Source organism: Lichenostomus cassidix, chromosome 2 (genome assembly GCF_008360975.1).
Source record: "Lichenostomus cassidix isolate B80296 chromosome 2, HeHo_3.0, whole genome shotgun sequence".
NCBI lineage: Eukaryota > Metazoa > Chordata > Aves > Passeriformes > Meliphagidae > Lichenostomus > Lichenostomus cassidix.
The window spans coordinates 109,856,833-109,876,014 of NC_139482.1; the positions used below are offsets into that span (position 1 = coordinate 109,856,833).

At 40.1% G+C, this 19,182-nt stretch overlaps 1 protein-coding gene across 2 annotated transcripts in view; it reads left to right on the forward strand.

Moving 5' to 3' along the window:
• Positions 1 to 19,182, forward strand: part of SPIDR (scaffold protein involved in DNA repair) — a 196,690-nt gene that overhangs the window by 76,784 nt on the left and 100,724 nt on the right. The window lies entirely within an intron of this gene.

A 19,182-nucleotide genomic window follows, 5' to 3' on the forward strand; every position in this document is an offset into this window, starting at 1 on the left:
GTCTGTATCTGGTTTTTATCTTCATTGATAGCTGCAAATCTTTTCTGAGTTCCCCAGTTTATAATCTTTTGCTTCTAAAATGTTTTTAACTCTTTTTGGAGGCAATTCAAAAACTAAGGGAAGATACTTAATTTATGGTTTATTATGGCTAGAGATACAGCTATTGATAGTTCAGATGTAAATAGATCGGTAGCAAAGGGAAATACAGTTCAACATTAATTAGGTCCCAGTCTGATATGATTCTAATTCACTGCCTTTTTTTTTTTTTTTCGTTTGTCCTCATTTATCTTTTCTTTCACAAGCATTTTCTCCATAGTTTACATTTGGTTTTGTTTGCCTGTTTTCTTCTTGTTTCTCTCTCCTACAAACTCAGTTCCGTTTTTCTCTTCGGCTTTCCCCTGTCGTTTTTAAACCACGAGGCTTTGCATTTATGCAGCTGTATCCTTCTGTACAGACCTTAACCTACATGAAGATTTTTGTACCAGAAAAACTATTTTAATTAAGGTGTGATTCAACTTTTCTCTTTTTTTCCTTCTTTTTTCTTTTCCTGAGCTGTTACTGTAGAATGCTTAGCATGTGTAAGTCTCGGACTGCTCCAGTTTGTTTCACGTCTGCTCTGGGAAGATGTAAATCTGCACTGGTACGATCCATTCCAGACTACAGACATCTGCAACTGTACTAGTGTAGTCTTCTCATTTGTTTAAATTTTGAGATGCTCTGGACACAAAGCTCATTGCTGTATGTATGTAAACGGAGGTTTCTTTAGAAAGCTTCATAGCTAGCTGTCTGTCTTTCCAGAAATACTGCATTTTATTTGCTTTTTAATTTAATTTTTTTTCTAGTAGTATGTGCTTCTCGTGTAGTCAGAAGGTTATTTCACGAAACCATAATGTTTGGGTAGGGGATACACCTGCATTGTCAGAGTTGCTTTCCTTACCTATATGTCTCTCAAGGCACTTTATAAGTACATCCATTTTTGTGGCAAAACTGCATTATACTCCATCTCTAATCCTATTTTCTATCTTTTTGAAATTATCTTAGTGTCAGTTGTCTCTTTGTTTACTCGACCAACTTCAAAAGAAGTTGGGCTGGATACTGTTAAATTACTGGAGGCAGGGAGGGGAGAGAGTGAGGGATGTTTTTGGTTTAGATTATAATTTGGCACTTTCAGTTTACATTAATTGGAAATTGGACTTGTACACTTAGTGGAAGTTTCCTCTATCACAGTTCCAAGCTTGTATTCTCTTAAACTCTTACTTGAGAGCTCTGAATTCTGAAATGTCGTTCTTGTTACTCTTCATTGAATTTGTACTTCTGTTGTTAAAAACAAATGCTGTTTCTGTTAAAATGCTTGTCTGTCAACTCAAATGTGTGACTAATTTAAAAACAAATTAACTAAGTCTAACCCTGACATGGTGAAATAAGCATATTTATGTATCTTATTAATATCAGTAGTCAAAAGCAAAAGGGAACAAAAAAAAAGTAGATGCAAGGGGAGGCAATCTTTGAATTACCTGCGTGGTTTTGGCATACTTAACACACTGTGCATCGTTGTTCTGTATTTGAGATACTTGTATGGTAAGACAGAATGGGATGAGATAGAGTGTTTTGTAAGTGGTCTGCTTCTGGTGCTGTAAAGTAGTGTCCTGAGAGCAAAATTTCCTGTTACCTTTAAAATGATACTCCAGAATTACGTTCTGACTTTGCTTTTTGCTCTCTGAGCAGGTAACCAAGGGAATAAGATGTAGACACACAGGCTGCTAGCTTCTGGATGTGCTCATTCATGTCAACAATTGAACACATCATTTTAGAGCCTTTGTAAAATTAGGCTTTGCTTTTGTAAGTGTATTTGAATGTGCTGTGAACTCAGTGCACAACTTGGTATGTAAAACATCTCTAGCAGTAGACTTGCTTTAAGTACTTCAGGAAGCAGTGTTTAGAGAAGTGCTGATATACTTGTTAGTATTTGCATACAGAATCCCATGAAATTTCAGTGCTGCAGTACAAGCAATTTAATTTAAATAATAAAGTATTGCCAGGGGGCTGGTTATAGGAATCTTACCATTGGACACTGGACATTGCTCAAGAGAACAGTCCCACTGGATTTCAGAGGAGCTTCGTCAGGGCTGAACTCAGATTTCTTTATAACTAGATATTAATGTATTCAAGTCTAGTGTATTAAGGTGCATATTTACAATCTCAAAAGCAAGGGATTTGTTGTGAGAATTGTCTCTCACTACAGGGAAAGCAACCCACATCAATTGATTAGAGCTTTCAAACCAGCCTGTGTGGTAGGCAGAGCTCAGCTGCCTGCCCACTGAGACATCTGACAGGAGCCTGCTCTGACCTTGTGGCTATATGGAAGTATTATTGCAGTGTTGTATCTAAATAAGGCCTATTGACTTGGGCACATCACATGAAAACGATTGTGTGTTTCGGGCTGGAGCTGGTTTGTGTCTGGCCAGCTGGGAACAAAACAGGCAAAAGAACTCGGCCCTGCCTGCCCCTGCCTGTGTAGGCTTGCCTTTGATTGTCTTTGCTGTACCTGAGAAACTTCTTGGATTAAGATTTTAAATGAACACCTCATAATTTTTTGTGAACTGAATCTGAATCATTAAGTGCTTTTAACACCTGGAAAAGAAAAAGCTTGTTACTGAGTTTAATTAAATTGATTACTAAGTCTTTATTCACTTTGCAGAAATACGTATCCAGCAAAAAGTAAAGACTGCCTGTTAACTGCAAAGACATGAGAGAATGGAAACAAAGGCTTCCACTCTTCAAGTAGTGGTGATTTTACGGCTTCAACTTACCTGGGGGATTTTTCCTGTTTGTTTAATTGTAAAAATTATAGAAATAATTTACCGTACCTAACAGAAAGTGATAAGAGTTGTATTTTTAGAGATTTCAGGATTCATTTGAATGCTGACACTGCAGGGCTTGGAGACAGACAATTTACTTTAGATACTTCTGTCTTCTGCTCATTGATATGCCTACTAGTTAATATTCAAGATAAACTGACCTGAAGAAAAGGGTGCTGATTAGAATTCTCTTCCTTGCCAGTAAGTTTAACAATTTTGAAATGTTTTTCCTGTATTTCTGAAGTTAAACTACTAGAAGTATGTGATATTAATAGAGTTCTTGGCAACAGCACTATAAACCACAGGTCACGTTTGATTTGGGTAGGCTCAGAAATCAATCCATACCTATTGAATGTGAATATCTGGTATGAAGCCTCTAGTTCAGGAGGTTCACGTGGGACTAATTACTGGGGGCAGGGGCAGTATGAAGGGGACATAACCACTCTTTGTTCTGTTCTTACACTGCCTGTAAACACTGCAGAAAACAAGATCCTTGGCTGGATAGCCGCTATTCCCCATGCAACTTCTCTGAGACAGTTTATTTTAGGAACTTGGTATGGCAAGTACATAAAACACTTAAATCTGTGACATCAACAAGTAACTTCAAAGTTGTTCTTTAGTTTCTCTTAACCTGTGAAACCACGGGGAGTCATAATTACTCAGCTTTGAGTGTTCCAGCGCCTGGAGAAAGTGTTTAATGTGGACTTCTCATTTCTGTTTGCATAACGCTAAATTCAGTCTCTCCTCAGTGAAGGAGGTTTAAAAGACTTCGAATTATTTGCTGCCAAGAAGAACAACTCATACGAAACATTTCTGCAGATCAGCTGGTGTACTGGGATGAAACCTTGTGTCTCAAGACATTTAATGTAGGCCAGTGGTGGAAGTTGCTGTAGAAACGTGCAGGCAAGCTCTGATGAAATTTATGTAGGAGAAGCAATCTGGTTTTGTGGATTCAGGTTATTATTCTACTTTAGAATTATTCTGGGTATGCTGTAGGCTGTTTTGTTGACTCAACAACAGCATTTATGATAAATGGGTATGTTACTGTGATTTTTGCATTGTCTTACCTAAGATACTGTCTTACATCATCTGGGTGAGAAACAACGGGAGCAACACAGGGAGCTAACATGAAGTAAGTGTTTTGAGCTAGCATGGCTCATGTTAAAGAGCATTTGGCTTCCATTTGATGAAGACAGAGACGTTTTATCCCTGTTGCTCTCACCAGACATGGGAAGCATTTGAGAGCATTTACAGAGTACCTCCCTATCACAAGAAAGATCATGTGAAAGCAAGATCTAGGCTTCATATATTAATGAAATGCAGAAATGATCTTCTGCTACTCTGTAAAGAAAGCATCTATATCCTTTAAATTTTTCTCATTTCATAAGGGTCAAATACAAACTAAAGAAAGACATGTATGGAACATCTTTTACATACATCCAGATTCTCTAGTTACTCCACAAAGAGGGAGCTTCTTTGAATGCTTGATAGATCAGTTTTGCCAAACTGATCAATGTTCACTGTCTTCCTCTGATGAAATCTGGTCCCTTATAAATATATATACACATATAAATATTCAAATGGATGGGAAAAGTGGAGGGGAGATCACCAGTCAGATCCCTCTCGTCGGAAAGATGTTGGCTCTGCCTTAACATCTTCAAAGAAAGAATGTAACAATAGCAGAGTGGGAGAACCCTGATAAGAGGGACAAGGCTCACTCAGAAGATAAAATTCTACAAAACTTCAGAGCTGTAAAGCCAGTGTGGGCACTATTTCTAAAGTACATATGGGAATGCCCTTGGAGCCAAAGATCAGATCATATCATCTGCTTAGAATCATATAGTCTTGCTTCTCAGAGATCATGAAGCTGGGAAAATTGAAGTTCCTTTCAGAACAAGCTGAAGCAGCAGCTGATTTTTTGCAAGAATTTATTTTTGTTTTGCTAGGATATACCTTTCCTAGTGCAATCACTTAAAAATAGCTGATTTGTCTTTCGAGAATAGAAATACACATACTTTCTATGAACTGAAAGTTGTCCCTAGCAAGCTTTTAATATAATTTCTTCAATGCTTCTGTTGCTTTGTCTTTTCTTGACAGAGTGGACCTTAGGATTTTTCTCTTTTTTTTTCTTTTGAAAATAAATTATTTTTCTTTTGTCCATCCCCTCATGGAAAGGGATAAAATGGTATCTGTACAGCTGCTCAGGTATATGCTATTTTATATATCTAGAAGTGAAAAGATTAAGCAATTAATATTATTTGTGTGTGTTCACTTTGCATATAGAAAATCAAAATAACACAATTTCTTAGTAATCTAATCAATGAGTAGTAATGTTCATTCATTGGTGGATGACATAATTGGAAAAACAGCATTTGATCAAAAGCACAGCTTTGATTCCAAGAGGAGAATGAAGTCATTTATGTAATTTCTGTGATTTGCCACAACCACCTGAAGCAACAGACACCCAGTATTTCAGATGTGGGCTATGTCTAATAAACGTAGTAACATGATCACACTTTTACAGTGAGACAGGCATGCTTATTTTTATAACTATGGCATGGATAGATGCATTATACGAATGGTGTATATAAAATATAAGTACCCTGAAAAACAAAGATTAAAAACCTGCTCTGTATAAAGGGGGGTTTCCATGGAGAAAAGAATGAAAACACAGGAAGATGGAAGCCTCAAGACAGTAGATACAGAGTTCTGTAGAAGATTGAAACTGGATTTTTAAACCCGACTGCCTGTCTCTGAACTAATAGCTGATGGTATCTTGACACACTGAAAAAGGGGAATTTCCACTGTCTTGTACCAATGAGGTGCGGGGGTTTGTTGATACATTTGTTTGCTTTCGGCCAAATCAGAGGGGTCAGAAGCGAGCGGTGTGTTTGCAAAGCAGCAGCTTGGTTTTCAGATCAAGGTTGAAATGCCTTGTTGCTGGCACAGAAGCCTCCATCAGGGTGGAACACATCTCCCTGACCAGATGTGTGTCTGAACTGGGCACATCCAGGCAGTTGTGCTCCTGCCTTACTCCCAGCAGCCTGCACAGAGCTCATCCAAAAGGAGCACTGTGTGTTGTTCTCAGGAGGTCAGTCTGTGCTCTGGAGGCTCCACCAGGATGACTTTTTCCAATATGGGTTGGTTTGTAAGAATAAAGAAGTTGTAGAAGAGAGGCAGGGGATGTGAATAGCCTGGTTTATCCTTGGGGTGTGTTCTTCTACATTTTCCCTATATAAAGGATACCATCCAACTTAGATCCTACTGGAATAACTACAGTTAATGGGAAAAACTGTAGTCAATAACTGTAGTCCAGTTAATGGGAAAAATCTAAACCACCTCACAGTGGTGTTTACATGTTGAGGAATTAGCATACATTTGAGTCCATAGCTTTTAGCAGTGGAATAGGAAAATTGTTTTTAAACATCCATTCTTTACAGTCAGTGATGTTGTTTATGTCTGAAATCTTAAATTACTGGAAAAAATATTCAATGAGAATGAAAAAGTCTTCTCCTAATATTCACAAAATATTCTTATCCTGAAAAATCTAATAATGTTTTGTTTTGTTTTTTAATGAAAGGTCTGTACTTGAAACTTTCCAGCTTTTATAAGTGAGGAAATTCCAAGCATTTTGTAGTGACAGATACTGTTAGTGGGTAGTTGTCCACTGACGTCAAAAACAGAGGATGGTGAACAGCTTTGTTCAAGTCAACGAAAAATGTACAGTCTTGGATAAACTCTGTGTTAGCAACGGAGCTATCAATGATATACGAGCAGCTTCACATGAGTTCCCATGTGTATTCAATCCAATGCTAAATTCCAGATCTTGTTTAATGAGCAACTGATGGAGCCAAGACCTGGCACTGCAATCTGCTTTATCCAGTCATGAAGGAAAAACAAGCTAAATAAGTTCAGATGAACAAGTTCAGAATTACTGCAGGGTTATTAAAAAGTTGTGATTTGTATTCCTCTGCTAATGTTTATGACTAACAGATTTGGGACGTGTAAAACAATACTTAATTTGTAAAAAGACTATGTGCCAAAATTCCTTCGGTAGTTTAACCACTAAAGAGCAAGTTTTGACTGTGTGAATGGGTTTGTTTAAATATTTAAGATTATCAGGAATCAGCTAATTTTTTTTTAATTTTACATTTTGAAAAAATATGGTTTCTGCTTGTTGGATTGCTGTTCAGCACTTTCACTTCATGAAATAAAATGTATTTCCATAGCTCACGGTGGAGAGGCAATTTTCAAGACAAGTGCCACTCTCTTTATTTATCAGGTGTGATTTGCTACTGTAATGGTAGGTGTGTATTTAGAGTAAGATTTTTCCATGCAGTTCTGTATGCAGTTAAGTTGGGGCTTGAATATGCTGGATATTTTCTACCACAGTGGGTTGTCATGCTAAGGATGCTTTTGTGTCCTTGGGCAATTTTGTGTGGGCAAAGAGATGGACAAAGTGTGAGTTTGCCAGATTATCCTGTGTGGTCATTCCCTACAATATCAAGGTATGCTTTGTCAGATTCCTCCTCCTGAATGTCATGTTTAAGTGTAGGTAAGCAACAGTTAATTGCTGTACTTCTAGCAGAAATAATAATTAAAGCCCCAAGTATTTCAAAAGGGGAATGCTGCTTTCAAATATTTGAACAATTTGGAATGTTGCTACCCAAAATGTAGTATTTAAAACATCTCAGCTATCCTGGGGGGCAGGAGCAGGGGAGGGCAAGGGGGAGAACAAATTTTCCTGTTACTTCTACCAAGCAGATTACTTCTCTTTCAGTAAAACCTCATGGAAAAAATGCCCGTGGTTTTATGTATTTTTGGCAGAAGAATGTACTTGGGTATATGAAACAGTTCAGCTGTGAAACATTCAGTGTAGCCTTTTGTGTATTTGATGAAGCTTCTCTTCCTACCAGTCTTCTGAGTCAACATTCCCTGCGCAGATTGCCATGGATTTCTTCTCCCTGACTGATAGGGTCCTTTGACAGCATCCTGAGATGTCTTGAAAAAGTACTCCTCTGGTTACTGCCCCAGTACAGCCTTCTGGAACACCAAATTTCTTCAATCAGAAGTATCAGAACAATAGTCAGAGCATTAGAAATAGTATACAACCACTAATTTTACCTTTGAGGGGTTTGTGTTTGGAAAACCCAAACACTGATGTGGCTCCAAAAAAACAAAATCATACTTGGCAGTATGTGGGAAAGGGGTTTGTTGTGTGTATGGAGGTTTTTTGTTTGTTTTGGTTGGGTTTTTTTTTCTCTTTCTTTAACCTCTTTGAACTTTCTGGAGTGTCATTTGTTTTCTCTCTCCTTAATAAAAGAGTTAAAGAGTTAAAGAAGCCTAGTGGACACTTCTGTGGATGTTTTTTGTTTTGGTGGTTATCTTCCCCTTTTCTATGTCTTGGCGTTTCTCAGGGTTTTTTTTCAATAAGCAGCACATGTTTGCAGTTGAGCACATTACAATGATGGGCTTTTGCATGATCTTCCTGGGAGTTGTTGTCCAGTCAGTCCAAGGTCCTTGGCTGGCATAAAAAAGAGAACTGCATGTCCACCTTGACACTGCTGCTGTTCCCAGCACATCTGTTAGTGCAAATTCAAGTCTGTCAGCATCTCCAACCAATAACTTGTGACTTGAACTGAGGCTGTGCAGAAATACCCTGAGGTACTCTGAGGTATTGTTGGGACAGACATTGAGGATCATAACTACTCCAAAAAAACCTTGGCATGAGTGCACTGAGAGCACTGAACTTGAGTACACTTAAGATTCAGTATAAAACCATAAATTACATTGATTGTATTTGTGTTTTCATTTGTCTTCCCAGCATGGCACAGCATGTCTGTCTTTCGTGTTTCCCAAAAACAAATTACTCCTCCAAGCTGAGGTTCATTTTTGAGAAATGTGAGCAATGCAGCTGTGTGAGATTTGTAGGTTGCATTTGTGCCTTAGCAAATACTGCTTGTCTTCTGGTTCCCTGAGCTTGTCATAAATATTAATTTAATAGGGCTGGTACTGTTTTGTGCATTGTGAATGTAGAGATTGAGGAAGAGATAAATTTTATTGATATGGGCTGTCACTGAAACTTACAGGATTTGTAGCCTTAAAGGGTCTCAGATTTACAATATCTATGTATCATAATCATTCTTTACATTATTTGAAGACATTTTATACAATATGGGTTAGTTCTTTATTATATTCCCAAATAGTTCTTACCTTCCGTCTCTCAGACAAAACCAAATAAGTTGCCCAGTATTTTCTTTGTCTTTTTGCAGCCTCCTGTGGTTTACAGTTTGAGAAGTTCCGCATGAGGTGATTTTCTAATTTTGCTGGGAGATATTTGACTCTAGGAGTTTGCTTTTGAATTTTGCTGTATAGCAGGGATCTGTTTTCTAGCTGTACTCAAAAGCAAACCCATTTTAAAAACAAACATCAACATACCACATGATCAGCCTATAGAACTGTCCACCTAAGTCTTGACAATTGCCTTTGGTTGCAGGTCGCTTCAGATACTACTGCAATTTCTTGTTTTTTGAGGACTGAAGCTCACTTGGGAAGGAATGGAACCCTATTAGGTTCACTGGTTACCATGAAACTGCCCTAAATACAGCTAGAGGAGAAAACAAAGGGGAGAAGTTGTTTCCATAACCTAAATATAAATGACACCTTTTTTTTTTTTGGGGGGGGGGGGTTGGTGAGGGAGCGAGCAACTTTTAGCTGTATTTATTTTTTAGATTAGACTACATGTAAAAGTATTATTTCCCTGTGTGTTCCAGTTGTTAATTGACTGGAATCCTTGACCTTTGATCACAAATCTTGTTCTTTGGCAAACCCCTACATATTGAATACTGCCTTCCTAGAAGAGGTCTGAGACTTGGAAATACATGTAATCTTGCATGTAAAGCCCGTCTCTACTTATTTAGTTAAACTCTAGACACCGATTTCCTAAATTAATGTAGGTATGACTTGGTTGCAGTGCCGATTTTTTGAAGCTTTTCTTGGAAAGTACTTTCCTATCCTGCATTATCAGCTCCATTGATGTATTTTGGCTGTGCCTAAGTAAAGCCATTTTTGATCCAGAATGTGGCCTGAATGTATTGGTTAACATATTGGATTTGTTATGAGTTGTAGTTTCACTGCTATCATAGTGCTACTGCTTTATTAACTATACATGGACTGTGGATGATTTGGAGGAAATCCAAATTTAGAGGAACCTCTGCAAGTTAGCAAGACAAAATTCAGCCTTTTAATGCCTAATCTCATCAGATGTTAAAGGTTATATAAAATGTATATATATGTCTCCACTGTGAATATGCATAGGGTAGTACGTGTGTTTTGATTCCCCTCTCACTGAAACCGGGTACGACAGCAATGCAGGGCTGGAGTTTGGAATGAGATGCCCTCAGGTCCGGGCATGGAGAGAGCGAGACTGGCCTCCCCTTAACCTCTGCTTTGACTTCCCTCAGCTTCCTCGGCTGTTTTGGCAGTGACAGGAGCAGTCACTGGCGATGCGCTCACTGCCATGCTGTCCGTGGGGTGCAGAACGCGTTCCCTCGGTCGCGTTTCCCGTCCGTGCGGGCGCTCGGCTGTACCGCGCCAGCTCTTGGGACTGCGCTGCGCTCTGCACCCATTCAGTCACACGCTTTGGAAAGAAATTATTCCGAGCCATCAGCGTGGTTACGAAGGGCAGCGGTGGGAAAGCACCTTCCTAAACAGCATCTCCGCGGCAATCCCCGGGGCGGTGGGAGGCTGCCCGAGCCCCCCGGCCGCAGGTCTGTGCCCTTCCCGGCAGCTGCGGAAGGTGGCAATGTTGTCAGCAGGAGCCCAGGAAAAGCTGGTCTCCCCGAGACAGCGTATTTGTCCACAGCTTTCTCTGGCGTCAAAGCTCCACGGCTGTGAAATAGGAGCCTGCAGCGGGGGGATTGTTGGGGTTTGTGCGCCATCACTTCTGCACAGCTTGTAACAACTCGATGCGCTCTCAGTGCTGGATGCGGGATGCGCATGAGGCACCGCGCTGCTCACACTGCTTCGCTCCCCGCACGCCTCCGTGCTGGCTGCCTCTGAACTTGCAGACCGACAGCCATCCTCCACCCGGGAGAGCGAAACTGAGCTCTTTAAGTGAGGTTTCATTTCTGCAAAACACTTGTAAATGTTTCTGAAACCCAGTGTCGTTTTCTGCCCACTCCCCCGGGATGTTTACAAACTTTGCTTTGAATTGAGCTTGCCAGGGGAGAAACCGAGAACTTCCCTGCATGCCACAGTCATGTTAAGAGCTACCTCCTGGCTATGACAGGCTTTTAACCTGTTGAAAGCCTAACAGACCTGTTCCAGGGCTTGGTGGGCATGTTTTTCTCTCTTTCTTTTTCTCTCTTTTTCTCTCTCTTTTTCTCTCTCTTTTTCTCTTCTCTCTTCCTTTCCTTTCCTTTCCTTTCCTTTCCTTTCCTTTCCTTTCCTTTCCTTTCCTTTCCTTTCCTTTCCTTTCCTTTCCTTTCCTTTCCTTTCCTTTCCTTTCCTTTCCTTTCCTTTCCTTCCCTTTCCCTTTCCCTTTCCCTTTCCCTTTCCCTTTCCCTTTCCCTCTCCTCTCCTCTCCTCTCCTCTCCTCTCCTCTCCTCTCCTCTCCTCTCCTCTCCTCTCCTCTCCTCCAGTGAATCTTTTTCACTTCTTCAAATTATTCTCTCAAAGACTTTTGTTTCTTGTGATTTTTAGTATTCTTTTTCTGTCTCATGCTGATTCTTGACCCTTGAGGGAAAGTATGAGAAAGTTCTTGGTATACATTATCCCATTCCTTTCCTCTAGACTGTCCTGATTCCGCACTGGTAAATAGATCATTGATTTTAAATTATCATAGAACCTTTCAACATATTTAATTACTGGGTTCACCTCTCATTCTGTGTTCATTACCAAGCCTCTCTGAAAAGATGTAATAGATTTAAACCTTTTAGGAGGTCAAATGGGAAAAAAAAATAAATATTCTTGATGTACTTTACTGTAAGCAGAGAGCAAATAGGATGACATTAGCTTGTAATCCTCCACCTTCCTACTTAACTTTATTTGCAACATAGATGACTATTTTTGTTGGACTTCTTGTCTAGTTACTTGGTTTTCAACGGGTAGGAAGGCAGAACTAAGGTAACTAATACTGTACAACTTCCGAGACTGTGAAGTTGTGTGTGTGTGTCTGTGTGAATCCCCTTCCTGACTGGTGTATTGGGAATGCTACTCCCTGCATAGACACTGAAGGTTTCTAGAATTGTTTTGGTCTCTGTTAAAACAAAGATTGTTTGCTGAGTACCAAAATCTGTTGCTGTATGGGTACTCTGCCTACCATACTCTGCCTATTACTGCTCTTCACTTCATTGTACAAATGGCCCAGCATTTGTCCAGGAGAACCATGGGTAATGACTCCTTGGTTGTAAAAAAAAGTGAAGGAAGGCTTCCAGAAACTGGTTGGGAATTTGAGCGTTAGTCTGGCAGAATCTGCTGTATTCTGTCTCTCCAAATCAAATGACAAGGCTGTGAAAGTTTTCTGTTTTGCTGTGCTGTGTGGGAGAATTTTTGTTTTCAAAATTGAAACTGGAAAAACTAATCTCCAACTCCAAAGAGGAGAATTTAAGATACCGTGCGCTGTTGCCACCATTTTTGTAATTGTTTCTTTTTGTAGTAATTGCAGTAACAGTCTTATTGCTTTAAGAATAAAGTGAAATATTTCACCTTGAGGCTTTCTTTAAACAGTAATGCAGTTTCACACTGTTGTGATAATAATTTGGGTGAGAAAAAAGCTTTGTGATCATAAAATTTTCAAACCAAAGGGAAAGAAGATACTTCCCTGTGATTTCAGAGTATTGTTAGCAAGCCCTCATAGCTATTAGGAGCCTAAAACAGTAAACAGTTTGGTAACAACATAATTATATCAATAAACCTAACATCAAACTGACTCTACAAAGTTATGTACAGATGGTTCTTTCTACATGACAGAAGTTTTCTGAAGTCCATTTGCCTAAAACAAAGATTGTAATGGAGCACTGTAGTGATTTGACCTCATCTCTGCCTATCCTTTTTTTGAATGTAAATATGAATGTCAAGACAATTAACTGGGTAATTTAACCAGGCAGACAGAGCTGAAGTTCTGTAGGTAGGCACTGCTTTAAGGGCAGGTTGGCATGCTGTCTCCTGCTCAAGTGCACACAGACCTTTAAAGTGTCAGTGCTAGGGATAGTTCACCCTCAGGAAGTTTAGTTTAGATAAGCATCTGTATTTTTTTAGGGTACCAAAATCTGGAATGCAGCAGCAAAATCTGATGAGCACGGGCTCTCATATCTGAGTCAGCAATGGGGCTGGATCCACTCCTGTTGTTCAGCACTTCACTGCCAGGCCCAGCCAGCAGCAGAAAACAGAGATGTGTGAGAAGAAAAAAACAGGGAGGAGGGAGTGTACCTCAAAAAAGTGTGGGGAGGCTTCAAAACAGAGTTTGTGTAGGTTGTGTGCAAAGGTGAGGAGCTGTGAAGAAACTCACACCTTCTCCCAGTGTGGCCTTCTTAAACTTCACGGGGAGTTTGGTTCTCAGCAGGCTCTTGGCTTAGCCCTCTGCAGGCAGGGCTGTGCATGTTAGCACCTGGTGTTTGGGCTGTTTCGCTTGCCAGATATAATGAACCTGTGACATTAAGGTGGGTTTTTTCCCCTGCCTCTGATGCTTTGCAGTTAACAGTATTTCAGGTGACACAGGGCACACTGACATTAATTGAAATTTTAGACGTGGAGAAAAAGTTGCCCTCTCAAATGGCAGTCTAAGCAAGAAAGATACAGAAAAGTAACTAGGAAAAGAGAGTTGATGTATTTTTCTTAGAGATCTCTGGGTATCACTCACTTCTGATCTCTTTACCTCTGCACCCATTATTTTGTAAACCTTGTTACTCATTAATTAATTCTTTTTCTCTAAGTTAAAGAAAAGAAAGTGGCTTCTGCCTCTAGAACTCAAGTGAACCGCTGTGGTTCTGCCACAGCAAATATCCGTCACTTTATGTAAGTTTTTTGATTAAAAAGAACCTTTAAAGTACTTGTAGTCTTCCAAGGCTGAATTTCCAATCTAGTGCCCATTTAATTTGCAGAGGTCAAAACACTTGCCAGATTTTGCCAGGAGAAAGTTGGCCATGACTGAATGGCAATGCATGCTTGGGACAAGGCTTGTGAATCACAGGTTCTTGAGGCAGCCTCCTAAAACACACCTGGAGCTTAATTCTGTGTACCATGCATAGAAGGAAGTTCTCGCCATGACTTCATTTATGCTTTTGGCATCCCAATGTTATTTCTGGAGATAAAAGAATAATAGAATGAATAAGCAGCTAAAACACAAGAGAGGAGAATTAATTTAATCTTCAGGGAAGGTGAGAACACACCCCAGTTCTCATCACTTCTGTATGCTGTGCCTGTTCTAATCCCCATCCAGATTTCAATACTAGGGATTAAATAGTCAATCATTTTTAAATGTTCATCTTTCAGAAATTCTAAAGTCTACTTCTCGGAAGTGACCTAGTATTGATTTGCATGTATTTACATTTTGATAGGATGAAATTAATAAAAAAATTCTGAAGAAAAAATTGAGAATTTTTAAATCTCTAATATATAGCTGAAAAAACCCTGTGTATATCTATCTCTACATGTAGTACAAAATAAAAAGTAGAAAACGGAGAAGAATGTCAAGAACCGTAAAGTGTATACTATTCTTCAATGGCTGTAGGCCACCTTAGCTTGTGCTTAATTTCAGAAGGTACTAAGGTATTTCACTTTCTTTGCTTTAGCTTAGGAAATTGACCAGTTCTACTGAGCTGCTAATTTTTTTTTTATAATTTTATTTAGGCTACTATTTTATTTAGGTAATATAATATTTTTGTTACGTTTTTATTACTTACATTTTCTCGTGGTAGAAATCTCTTGTACTTTTTTCTCACTTTGTAGCAAAGTACTAAAAAAAAGTTATTTTTTTAGTAGTCACGTATACTGATGGTTGGCTGTTGACATCAGTGAACTTCAGTTACATTTGTAGCTGTATATACAAAAGTACAGATTAGCTGTTTTTTCAGTAGCCACTGGCTGCAGTGGCTGCAGGAGGCTGACTAATTTTTTTCCAGGGCCCCATCAAGTTTTATGAAATAAAATTAATGAGTTTTATTGTCACTTTCTTAACAATACCAGTTTGTTTATATGATACACTACTGGAACCTTCAGAGGTCACACTACAGTGACCTCTGAAGAAGAGAGCAAAAAAGGTGGTTTAGGGTTTTCTAGCTGGTCATATGTGGCCAGCTGGTGTAACAAAGGCAAGAATACTTGGAGGGTGTACTTACCAGGAAAGCAGTGTGTTTATTTAGCCTGTGGTTCTTCAGAGAGCAGGTTTCCTTAAAATAGTTGTAGGTGGCATGAGGTTGGTCAGAGGGCAGACACTTGTTTGACCTTTTAGTAACAAGTCCTTACACTAGAAGAAAACCCAAACATGTTTTTATTTCTAAAATTGCCATAAATGGAGCGAGAAGCTAAGGAACTGGGATTGAGAGATGGCCTGCAAGTTTTGGACTCATCTGGATCTTCATGTGTAGAACTACAGCTGCACAGACAGTATGTATAACCCTAACAGCTGATTAATTACGATTAATATTTAAAGTAATGCAACTGTCGTGCTTAGTGTTTCCAGATCTTTATTTTTTCATTGTGGTCAGTCAACATTGAGAAATTTGTATTTATTATGTAAATATTTGGGGGGAAAGTGATATATGGGAACACTTTACTACCACCAGTCATACGCCTTAGCCATTCAGGATGAGTTTTGGCTTCCTTTGTATTCCCTGGAAAATTATGATTAAACTAACAGCTCCACATTAGGGTTTTGTTGGTTTTGGAGTGGTGAACTGATGTATTTTAAACTTCTTGTTATACAGTTAGAGACATGAAATGGAAAAGTGTCTGTTGAAGAGCTCTTTCTTTGCATCCCTTTGAAATGAAGGTATTTGCATACTTTTATTTTTGCCCATATTCCCTACCTACTGTCCTGCTTCCTTGGCACGGTGGAATTAGGAAACTCTCAGTTTTATCATGGATCTGGTAGCAACTATGGGGATTTTTTTTACACTGTCTTTGATACAGTGGTTGACTAAAATATACGGAGGGTTTTTTTCCCAGGAAAAACTTTTTATAGAATTTTCAAAATATATGTCCCAAAAATATAGATTAAGTGGACCAAACAATATTGAAAGGAGTAAACTCAATTCAAGGACTATAACTCAACTGAGAATCTCTTTTGTGTAGTTTTAGCTGCCAGTTAGTTCAGGAGTAGAATAAAATAATGCCATTTATTATTCATGTGTTCTCATAAATGGAATTAGAGGCAAAGAGTTGAAATCCCACTCTGTGATGTGTTAGAGGGTAGATACTGTATGAAAAGGGAAGGAAACAGATCTGTGTTAGATGCAGGCCGCCTGCCTGGGTATCATGTCATGTCTCTCGTGAATGTCTTAGGAGTGAAAAAACAACCCACCCTGCAGCAGCGTGTCCCTGTTTTCCTTGGCACCCTTCTGCCGCCTGCCTTCGAGTGAAGAAATAAGAAGTACAGGGAAAGAACCGCCAAAGTCAGCGCTTAAGCTGATTTAAGCCTACGGGGGACCTGAAGTTTGTCCAAAGCACAGACTCCTGTTTTAGGGCAAGGAGAAGGGGTACAGGCATACATGGGTACTGAGCAGCTCTGGAGCAGCATGAGCCCCACGGTCACTCATCCCAGGTTTATTCTGGCTCAGTGTTTGTGGGGAGAGGAAGAAAACCCCGGGAGCAGGGCAGGGGCTGGCAGTGGGACCAGCCCTGGACTTTCCGGGCGGGAGGAGGAGGAGGAGGAGGAATGCTGCAGCCCTGACGTCAGAAGCTGCTCCTGGGAATGTTTTGCATTCCTCTTCCTGGCAGTGGTCAGGTGGCTTCCAGCAAGAAGGAAGGATCAGCCACTTCCAAAAAGAAAAAAAAAAAAAAAAAAAGGAAGGGGGGGTGTGGGGGGTGAGAGCGCGCGGAGGAAAAGAACACTTTATAATAAAAGTATTGTGGGGGAGGCACTTTTATTAAAAGCCAGATTGGGAATTGGAACCAGATGTTCTGCATTCGAAAGCTGCACGAATGTTAAATGCGTTTATTAATGACTGTGATGGCTGAGGTATTTGGCTGTCTGCCTCACTTTAATCTCATTGCTCCGTATTTAAAAACAGTTGAGAAAAACATTTTTTTTTTTTTGTACCCAACTTTAGGCAGCTTCCTTTACAAATATTCATTAAAAAAAAGAAAAATACAAGATTTTTATGGGAGAATAGCCACTTACATGAAAGCAAGAAATAAGCAAGGAGACGTCAGCATTTGTCTTATTCTGTAAGTTTTAACATATATGTTGTGCTGAAAATTAGTGTCTTGAGATTCGGTTTCCTTCATGATTTGTGGTTGTTGGATAATGCGTGTGATGTAAGCTGGAGAGGTCAGAACATGCAATTATTGCTGTTCACAAAGTACTTCCTATTCCCTTAACTCTCCCTCTTTAAAGTCCCTGTCAAAGCTCGTGTTTAAAGCAAAACAAGAGTACATGCTCAGTCCGAGGTGAGTAAAGTAGGAATTGCATTCACCAAAGGCAGTGCTTGTGAAATAGCTGCTTTATATCCTTAGATGGACCCAAGTGCATGTTATATCTCCATTTCAAGAGCAGTGTCTCCACACTGGCAGTGCTGCACATTTGGGACTTCTGAGCACCAAGAGCTTCCGTGGGGACTTCTGGGCCAGTGGGGATGAGATAGCTGAAAACACCATAGCCTGTACAGGCAGATTTGGGGTATCCCCCAGACAGGCATGGATCCTCCTCCCATCCTTAGGCTCTGTTGTACACAGGTTGTAAGATTTTCTGTGTGAAGCAAGGACTGTTGGAGGGAGAGACAGAGCTGTGCCATGTGTGTCCCTTCAGTTCACAAGTGTGGCAATGCCCTAAACCTGTGCCTTCTTTATCCCTTTGAGGGGACAGAGGAAAGACTAACTTTCTCTGTAAGCACCGGGAACCCCCTCTTTACATGGTGGGGGGCATAGCTGCTTTGTATGAATTCAGACTTCCTCAGGCAGGAGACAGATCCTGCCCAGGGCTGGTGGAGCTGAGCTGCCTCTGCATTCAGGCTGGGAGAGCCCATACCATTAAAATTACACAGAGAGAATTGCCCTTGTCCAACACGATGGGATTTTTTCCTTAATTGATCTTACATTTCCCTGTTCGTTGCCACTGCACAAAGTTGTACCGGGGTGGAGTTCCCGAGCTCGTTCCCAGGCAGTGCATTTGGTGGCGTTGCAGGAAGCAGGTGGGACGGGGAAGGTTTGGTAGTTTTGGGGAGGTTTCCTTGAGCTGTGTGGCCAGGTCAGGTGAGGCCCATGAGCACCCATGCGTTTCCTGGTACCGACTGAAGTGAACAGCAGCTTCCTGCTACAGGGTGGATGCTCTGCTGAGGAATTTCCAGAAATGCTGAGAAGTGCTGACTCATAGCTTACGGCCTGTCTGGGCTGAGGGGAGGTTTTCAAATCCTTGGCTGAAGCCAGCAAAAAATGTTGCTGTAATGTACTGTTTTATTTTTAGCAAGGGGGGGAGGCTGTGTTGCTTAGGATGAAATGCTTGTGAGTGGTTTCAAAATGACAGACACTTTTAATTTTTTTTTTCTTTTCTATTTTTAGAACTTGGAAAACAGGTTATTTTGCTAAAATACAGACACTTCTCTGTTTCCCTAGTAAATGGGTTGTTGTAAAGGAGCCTTAAGGAGCTCATGCAGGAAGACTTTTACCACCAGTGCAGTTCAAAATGTCCTTCAGGGTAAGAAATACTGAAGTATTTCGGACTGAAACTCCGTTGGCACTTACTCGCGTGTATTTTTCACTTCTGCCGAGGTGGGACTGCAACTCCAATTGTTGGAGCTGAAATGTAGCCACATATTTGCTGCTATTACAAGCTCATTGTAAAAGTGCTTGTGTTTCATCCTCCCTTGTTTTTAGCAGTCACTTCACAAGTAATTTGCTGTGCATTTTCGGTTTTTTCTTTCTGAACAGAAAATGCCCTTTAGTGTTTTCTGCTAATTTCTGCCAGGAGCAAGCCTGAGGGAGAAGTCCTTCCAAGCTGTACCACCTCTCAAAATACAATTTTGGTGATTAGATTGTAAGGGCAAAATTATTTTCTTCTCCCCACTCCACCCCCAACCCCTCCCCCAGTCAGTACATTTTTTAAACATATTCTTGGGTGTGTGTATTGTTTTTCTGTTGAACAAGCAGTGAGTACTTTGGGATGATC